This window comes from Marmota marmota, unplaced genomic scaffold (assembly GCF_001458135.2).
Source record: "Marmota marmota marmota unplaced genomic scaffold, marMar, whole genome shotgun sequence".
Taxonomy (NCBI): Eukaryota; Metazoa; Chordata; class Mammalia; order Rodentia; family Sciuridae; genus Marmota; species Marmota marmota.
The window spans coordinates 3714605-3721980 of record NW_026000081.1 but is presented as its reverse complement, the minus strand read 5'-3'; the positions used below and the strand labels follow the sequence as shown (position 1 = coordinate 3721980).

Genomic DNA, 7376 nt, shown 5'->3' with positions numbered 1-7376 from the left:
CAGTTGTTTCTTTTGTTTCAATTTCATTGATTTCAGCTCTGATTTTAATCATTTCATGTCTTCTACTGCTTTTAAGATTGATTTGTTATTCTTTTTCTAGGGTTTTAAGATGTAATATTAGGTCATTTACTTGTTGACTTTTTATTCTTTTAATGAATGAGCTCAATGTGATAAACTTTCCTCTTAGTACTGCCTTCATAAGTGTCTCATAGATTTTGATATGTTTTATCGGTGTTCTCATTTACCTTTAAGAATATTTTTTTATTATTGATTTCTTCTACTATCCTTTCATCATTCAATAGTATATTATTTAGTCTCCATTTGTTAGAGTAATATATTTTTTATCATTGATTTCTAATTTCATTCCATTGTGATCTGATAGAATGTAGGGTATTATTTCTAAGAGTTTCTTTGTGGAATAAGATATGGTCTATTTTAGAGATCCATGTGCTGCTGTGAAGAAAGTATGTTTACTCACTGATGGGTGATAAATTCTATATGTCTGTTAAGTCTAATATTGATTGCATTATTTAGTTCTATAATTTATTTAGTTTTTGTTTGGAAGATCTATCTAGTGGTGAGAGAGTTATGTTAAAGGCACCCAGTGTTATTGTATTGTGGTCTACTTGATTCTTGAAATTGAGAAGGGTTTGTTTGATGTATGCAGATGCTCCATTAGGAGTATAAATATTTACAATTGTTATGTCTTGCTAATATAAAACTCCCTTAAATAGTATGAAATGTCCATATTTGTCCCTTCTGATTAACTTTATCTTGAAGTCTACTTTATCTGAAATGAGGATGGAAACTCCTGCTTATTTATACAACCCACATGAGTGACATGTTTTTTCCCATCCTTTCACTTTCAGCCTGTGGATGTCTGTGCCCATGAGGTGAGTCTCTTGAAGACAGCATATTGTTGGGTCTTGTTTTTTAATCCAATCTGCTAGTCTATGTCTTCTGATTGAAGAGTTTAGGCTGTTAACATTCAAGGTTATTATTGAGACATGATTTATATTCCCTGACATTTTGATTTATTTCTTGTTTTTATATTTAACTTAGTTTCTCCTTTGGTTGACTATTCTTTAGTATAGTTCATCCCTTTGATGGTTTTTACTTTTATTTCACTTCATCCTCATGAAATGTTTTGCTGAGAATTTTCTGTAGCATAAGCTTTCTAGTTGTGAATTCTTTTTTGTTTTTCTCTTTATTCTCTGTGTTATTCTCATTATAATGTGTCTTGGTGGGGGTCTGCTGTAATTTTGTATATTTGGGGTCCTGTAAGCCTCTTGTGTTTGATTTTACATTTTACCCTTTAGCTTGGAAACTTTTCTGATATATCATTGAAAAGATTGTGTATTCCTTTGGTCTGTATCTCTGCTACTTCATCTATTCCAACAACTCTTAAATTTGGTATTTTTATGTTTTCCCATAATTTTTTAATGTTCTGTTCATGGTTTCTTATCACTTTCTCTGCATGTTCAACTTCATTTTCAAGTGAATATATTTTGTCTTCATTGTGTGAGGTTCTGTCTTCCAAGTGGTCTAGTCTGTTGATGATGCTTTCTATTGAATTTATAATTTGGTTTATTGATTCTTTCATTTAGGGATTTCTGCTTATTTTTTCACAATATCTAGCTCTTTATTAAAGTGAAATTTCACTTCCTGTATTTTTCTTTGATTTTACTCCTTGTATTATCCTTTGCTTCACAGATCAGTTTAACTATGTACATTATAAACTTCTTCTTGGACATTTCTTCTACTGTTTTGTCAGTGGATTTTGTCATTGGAGCATCTTGGTTTGTTTAGGGTGCTTTATTCCCTTGTTTTTTCATGTTGTTTGTGTTTTAACATCTAGCAGTGTGGAGCTAAGGCAGCACAAATTCTACCCTGCAGACCTATAATTTCCCTAAAGGGTTCTAGCACCTTGCCTTTAAGAGTGAGATCAATTTCAATAGCACCCAATGTAAACAATAGATAACCTTAAACCTAGTAGCTCCCACTAAGACATCCACTGCTTTCTTGAAATAAACCAAAATGATGAGTTCAATAACCATCTACAGGATAAACAGAAAATTTGCTAAAACAGTTTTCAATTTCAAACGGTGGATGAGAGAACAGAAGTAGCATAGTATGTGAGGTTCACGAGGGAGGAAGGGAGAAGCTAGAAAAATTCACAGAAAGAGTGGAAGAGGAACCAACAAAGAATGGCTGTTGGTTGGAGAAAAGGTGGAAAGCGAATCCAGGAAAACAGACAAGTGAAAGGAAGAATACAAACAAAGAAAAATACTCAAAGATATAAGAGTAAAACAAAACTGCAAAACACCATTTATATATCATTGTCCTCCACACACTGATGCATAAAACAAACACTGCTCCAAATATGGTAGAGATGTTAGCAAATAGAAAAATAAAATAAAACAAATCTCAATGGAAATCTGAACTGTCTCCATCATCAGCATTTAAAAGTTCCTCAGCCCTGTCTCTGATATCTCACAGAACTACCAGGCCCAGATCAGCCCTTGGAGATCTAGTCTCTATCTGGGCTTAAGATACCCCTGGCTTGGCCATGCTGCAGTGCCAAGGTCTCAACACTGCTCCAACTTGCAGAGAGACCATCAGGGATACCCTCACACAAAGAAGAGACCCTAAGAAGCAGCAGCAAGATGGCGGCCACCAGTACTCCCAGCAGGAAGACCCCAGGTGCAGCCAAACCCACAGGCACCCCGTCACTGGGTCTTCAGGTCCTGGCCAGAGTCCTCAGACAGAGGCAGTTGGGTTTGCATACCTACTGGCACCCTGCTCCACCAGGCCCTGGAAAGTGTCCCAAGATGGATGCAGCCATGTGCAACAAAACCTGGAGTCTCTCTGGCAGCAGACCTCTGGGTGGTGGTGGCAGTAGTAGTGGCGGGGATTGGTAGCAGCAGTTGGGGTTGGTGGCGTGTCAGTGGCTGATGTAGTGGGACAATGGCAGTGGCAGCTGTGGAGCAGCCTCACCCAGAAGATTTCCATGGGACAGCAGCGGTGTCAGTGACAGCAGTGTCAGGGAGCAGTGGTGTCTGCGGCAGCCGCAGCAGGTGGCTGCAGATGCATCAGCAGCAGCACCCAGAAAGAAGACCTCCAGGTGACCTGCGGGTGGCAGCATCAGTATCAGTGGCAGTGGCATTGGCAGTGGTGGTATAGGTGGCAGCTGGCACTCTTGTAAAAAAGACCTCCAGGCTCAGTGGCAGGGGGCCGAGGAGATAACAGAAGCTATGCCCAGAGAAAAGACCTCTAGGCACGGCAGTGGTGTCTGCAGCAGCCTTAGGTGTTTTTCTTAAAATTTTATTTCTATAATTCAGAAAACCTACTAGAGTACACATTGAAACAAGAGCACAACAAAATAGAACATACTTCAAATGTTGAATATACAAACCATTATAGTCCAAATTGGAACATTGGTACTTTCCCTTTTAAACTTTTATTTATTTATTTTTAATGTACTTTTATGTATTATTTATTTGTTCTTTTTTAGTTATGCATGACAGTAGAGTCTATTTTAACATATTTATACAAACATGGACTATACCTTCAAGAAAAAGAAAACTGTAGGTACTAGAGCTGACAAAAGTGTAGGCTGCTCCTGAACTTCTAAGAAACAGTAGAACAAAAATTGATGTGTCTTTACACATGCCAGGGCTGAGTGAGTGACATTGGCATGTTATCGCAAAAGGTCAGAACCAACAGTTAATTTGTCCACAATTAAGAAATGGGCAGACTTAAACTACCATCTAAAATGTTATGTGTAAATTCCATAACAATGCTGTACTAGGTACAATATTTTAAATTTTTTTCTTTTAACAAAAAAATCATTAAGCAAACTATTAGCTTATTTCAAGAAATAAAATATTAGTCTAAGGCCTTTTTAAAAATTGTTTAAGCTATATGATATTTTAAAAAATTACTCTAGATCACTTTTGCTATCCTTTTTCTGAAGTTTTTGATCCATTTTTCAATTCACATTCTGTAATATCAGAGTCTTCATATAGCACTAGTTGAGTAGTGTGCAAACACAGTAATAATTACTGGTATGCATATAAAATGCATCAAAAATTTGGCATAAACATACTTTATATACAGAATTACAAAAAATGATGTTGTGAATGAATCATTATGATTGTAATGCATTCCACTATTGTCATGTATGTAAGAAATAAAAAAGAAGAAAATAAATAAATCTATAAATATATTTTCATATGGTAAAAAAAAATTGCTACATGTAACAATGAGATCACCCATCCCAACCCCTCTATACTGAAAACTATAGATTTTAGTCAGTTTTTGTTGTTGCTGCTGCTGCAACTGAAAGACCCAACCAGTCCCAACTAGAACAAATGTAGAGCAGGAAAGGTTTATTTAGGGACTCACAGTTTCAGAGGTCTCAATCCATAAACAGCAGGCTCCATTCCTTGGGGCTTGAAGTAAGGCAGGACATCATGGTGGAAGAGTGTGGCAGGAGGAAACAGTTTACATGATGATCAGAAAGGGTGGGGGGGGGAGAGAGAGAGAGAGAGAGAGAGAGAGAGAGAGAGAGAGAGAGAGAGATTCCACTCACCAGATACACCAAAGCCACACTCCAATTCCCACCTCCTCCAACCACACCCTACAACTTCAATTATCACTCAATTATTTATTAGGGGATTAATTCACTGATTGGGTTAAGACTCTTACAATCTAATAATTTCTCCTCTGAACCTTCTTGCATTGTCCCACACATGAGGTTTGAAGGGATGCTTCACATCCAAACCATAACCCTATATAACCTCTTAAAGATGTTAATTATCCAAGTCTTAGTGTAACTTGACATTATAGTGAGCTGCTAGATGGCTTTCAGTTCTTTTCCTTATTGACAGGTTCAGTTTCTTCCTACTGAAAGAGGCAGTTTTGTGTCAGCATCTAAATGTGTAGTTCATTTCCCACTGAAACATGGGGTATGCAATTCACTTCCAGTAAGTTTGTTTTTTTTCTTATGTACATTAAAATGGTTTAAAGTCTTCCTTTGATTTTCTTGATGACTTCCCTTGCAAATGTTTATGTCAGTACTACCATTAATAGTCTAAAGCCTACTAATGAAATAGTAAATCTTCTGACCCAATGATGTCATTATGAACTATAGTTCTCAAATGCCATTGGTCCTTTGGTCTTTACAGTTACAGGAAGGGCAAGAGCTAAGGGGATGCTGACAACCCCTGACAACAGAGTTGGGTCATTTTCTTATTTCATCTTCCAGTTTTTCTTCTAGCAGCTGCAAAGTTTTCACATCATGTTCCTGCTTTCTTGCATCTGCCTCTAATTTAACCTCTGTCCCTTTATGATTGCACTAATAACTGGAGGCAGAGTCTGACCAGAAGCTATTGAGCAGGCATTGATAGTCTCACTGTTGGTGTGCTATGGCCTATTAAAACAGAAGTAAGTCTTTCACAGCCAGTGGTGTTCTGACAATGTGAATGCTTCCTGATCAAGCCAAATTTGACTTTGTCTGTATTGACACTGCAAGTTGTGTAGCTAGGATGATGATAATGTTGGCAGACTGTATGGTGATTTTTGTCTCATTCTCAGCAGAGGCTGGCATCACAGTAGGGATTGTCTGAAGGACTACTTTTTGGAGATAATACTGCTTTTGGACTAGTGCTGGTTATTAATAATGTACCCACATGAACTGACTCAACAGTCTCTGTTGAAATCTTCTGACTCAATGATGTCATTATGATCTATTGCCACATGAACTATCCTGGGAGCTGCTGCTGCCGCCACAGAATTGTGACGCTAAAAGACTTGGAGGAGGCATCATGACCAGGGGAAATTGATATTTACAACTCTAGCCACACCCTTCTCTGCTCTAGAGCTATTTATAGAAGAGATTTTTCCACCATGAACAGAAGTTGATGCTTTCAGGAGATTAGATAGTGACCCTTGTTCTAATGATTTTTCATTAGCACCTGCTGCCAAATCTTTATTGCATTTTTTTTTAACTTTTGTCATCACCTATGACCACTATGTTTTGGGGCATACCCTTGAGCTAATATAAAAACCTCTCTCCTTCAAACTTTGCAAGAATTTCCCTTTGGTAGTAGGATCTTAAAGTTTGTCCCATGGTCTCATAGTTCATGTCTAGTTTGTTCTTATGCTTTCCCCCAAAGCCTATAGACAGCCTTCAAATCCACACGCTTGATATGCCCTTTTCTCTCTGAGTCCACTTAATACACCATGGACAAGAATTTTTGGGTTGAAGTAGATCCAGAAAAAAATTGCACCAATAGGTTGTGATTCCTTTTCCTTCTCTGGGTTTCTTCTTGATACCTAGCCCAGAAGACCCATTGGAAATTGAGTTTGGGGCTTACAGCCAACATTTTCTTTTTAACTGGTTCATGGCTCTATGGTGATGTAGGAGAGGTTATCTATTGGTTTAGACTCTTCAGTTGACACCTCCTCTAAGGTTTCTGTAATGCACCTGGCCTCATATCAGCATGTTGAAAAATTCTGGAGTTTTTACACAGGGAGGGACAAACATTTCCACAGGACTTCTTGAATTCCTCAAGCAAGTAGAGATTCCATACGAAGCAGGACTTCAGCAACTTTAATTGTCTTGTTTGTACAGTGTGCCTTATTGCCATGAACTGATATTTCTATCACCTGTGTTATATTTTAAATGTTATTGTCTCCCAAATCTCATGTGTGAGACAATGCAAGAAGATTCAGAGGTGAAATGATTGAGTTATGAGAGCCTTAATGCAATCAGTAAATTATCCCCCCTGATAGGATTAGTTGAGTGGTAACTGAAGGCAGGTAAGTTGTGGCTGGAGGATGTGGGACTCTGGGGGAGTACCTTTTGGATATATACTTTGTATCTGGCAAGTGGAGTCTCTCTCTGCTTCCTGGTGTGATGTCTTGAGCTTACTTCCTCCACCACACTATTCTGCCATGATATTCTGCCTCATCTCAAGCCCCAAGGAATGGATCCAGCCTTATATGGAACTGAGAACTCTGAAACTGTGAGCCCCCAAGTAAGCTTTCCCCCACCCACTGTAATTGTTCTTGGAACATCTTTTGGTCACAGCAGCAAAAGAGCTGACTAAAGCACGAATTGGAACTGAGAGGGAAATTGTTGCTATGACTAATCTGACCATGTGGTTAAGAAGTTTTGGGAGTTTTGGAGGGGGGGTTGTGGGAAGAATTTTGGAAAGTTTCACAATGCAATCTAGAAAAGCTTTATATCGTTGTAATTGAAGCTTACATGGTCATTTCAGGTTCAAGGGAATAAGAATAAAAATTCCTCTGAGAAGAGATTGGGTGAGCACTCTTCTTGCCCAAGGAATCCTAGGAAGGAGTTTCACCAT

At 38.1% G+C, this 7376-nt stretch overlaps 1 pseudogene; it reads right to left on the bottom strand.

Moving 5' to 3' along the window:
* Positions 1 to 5142: 5142 nt before the first annotated feature.
* Positions 5143 to 7376, bottom strand: LOC107158572 (annotated as a pseudogene).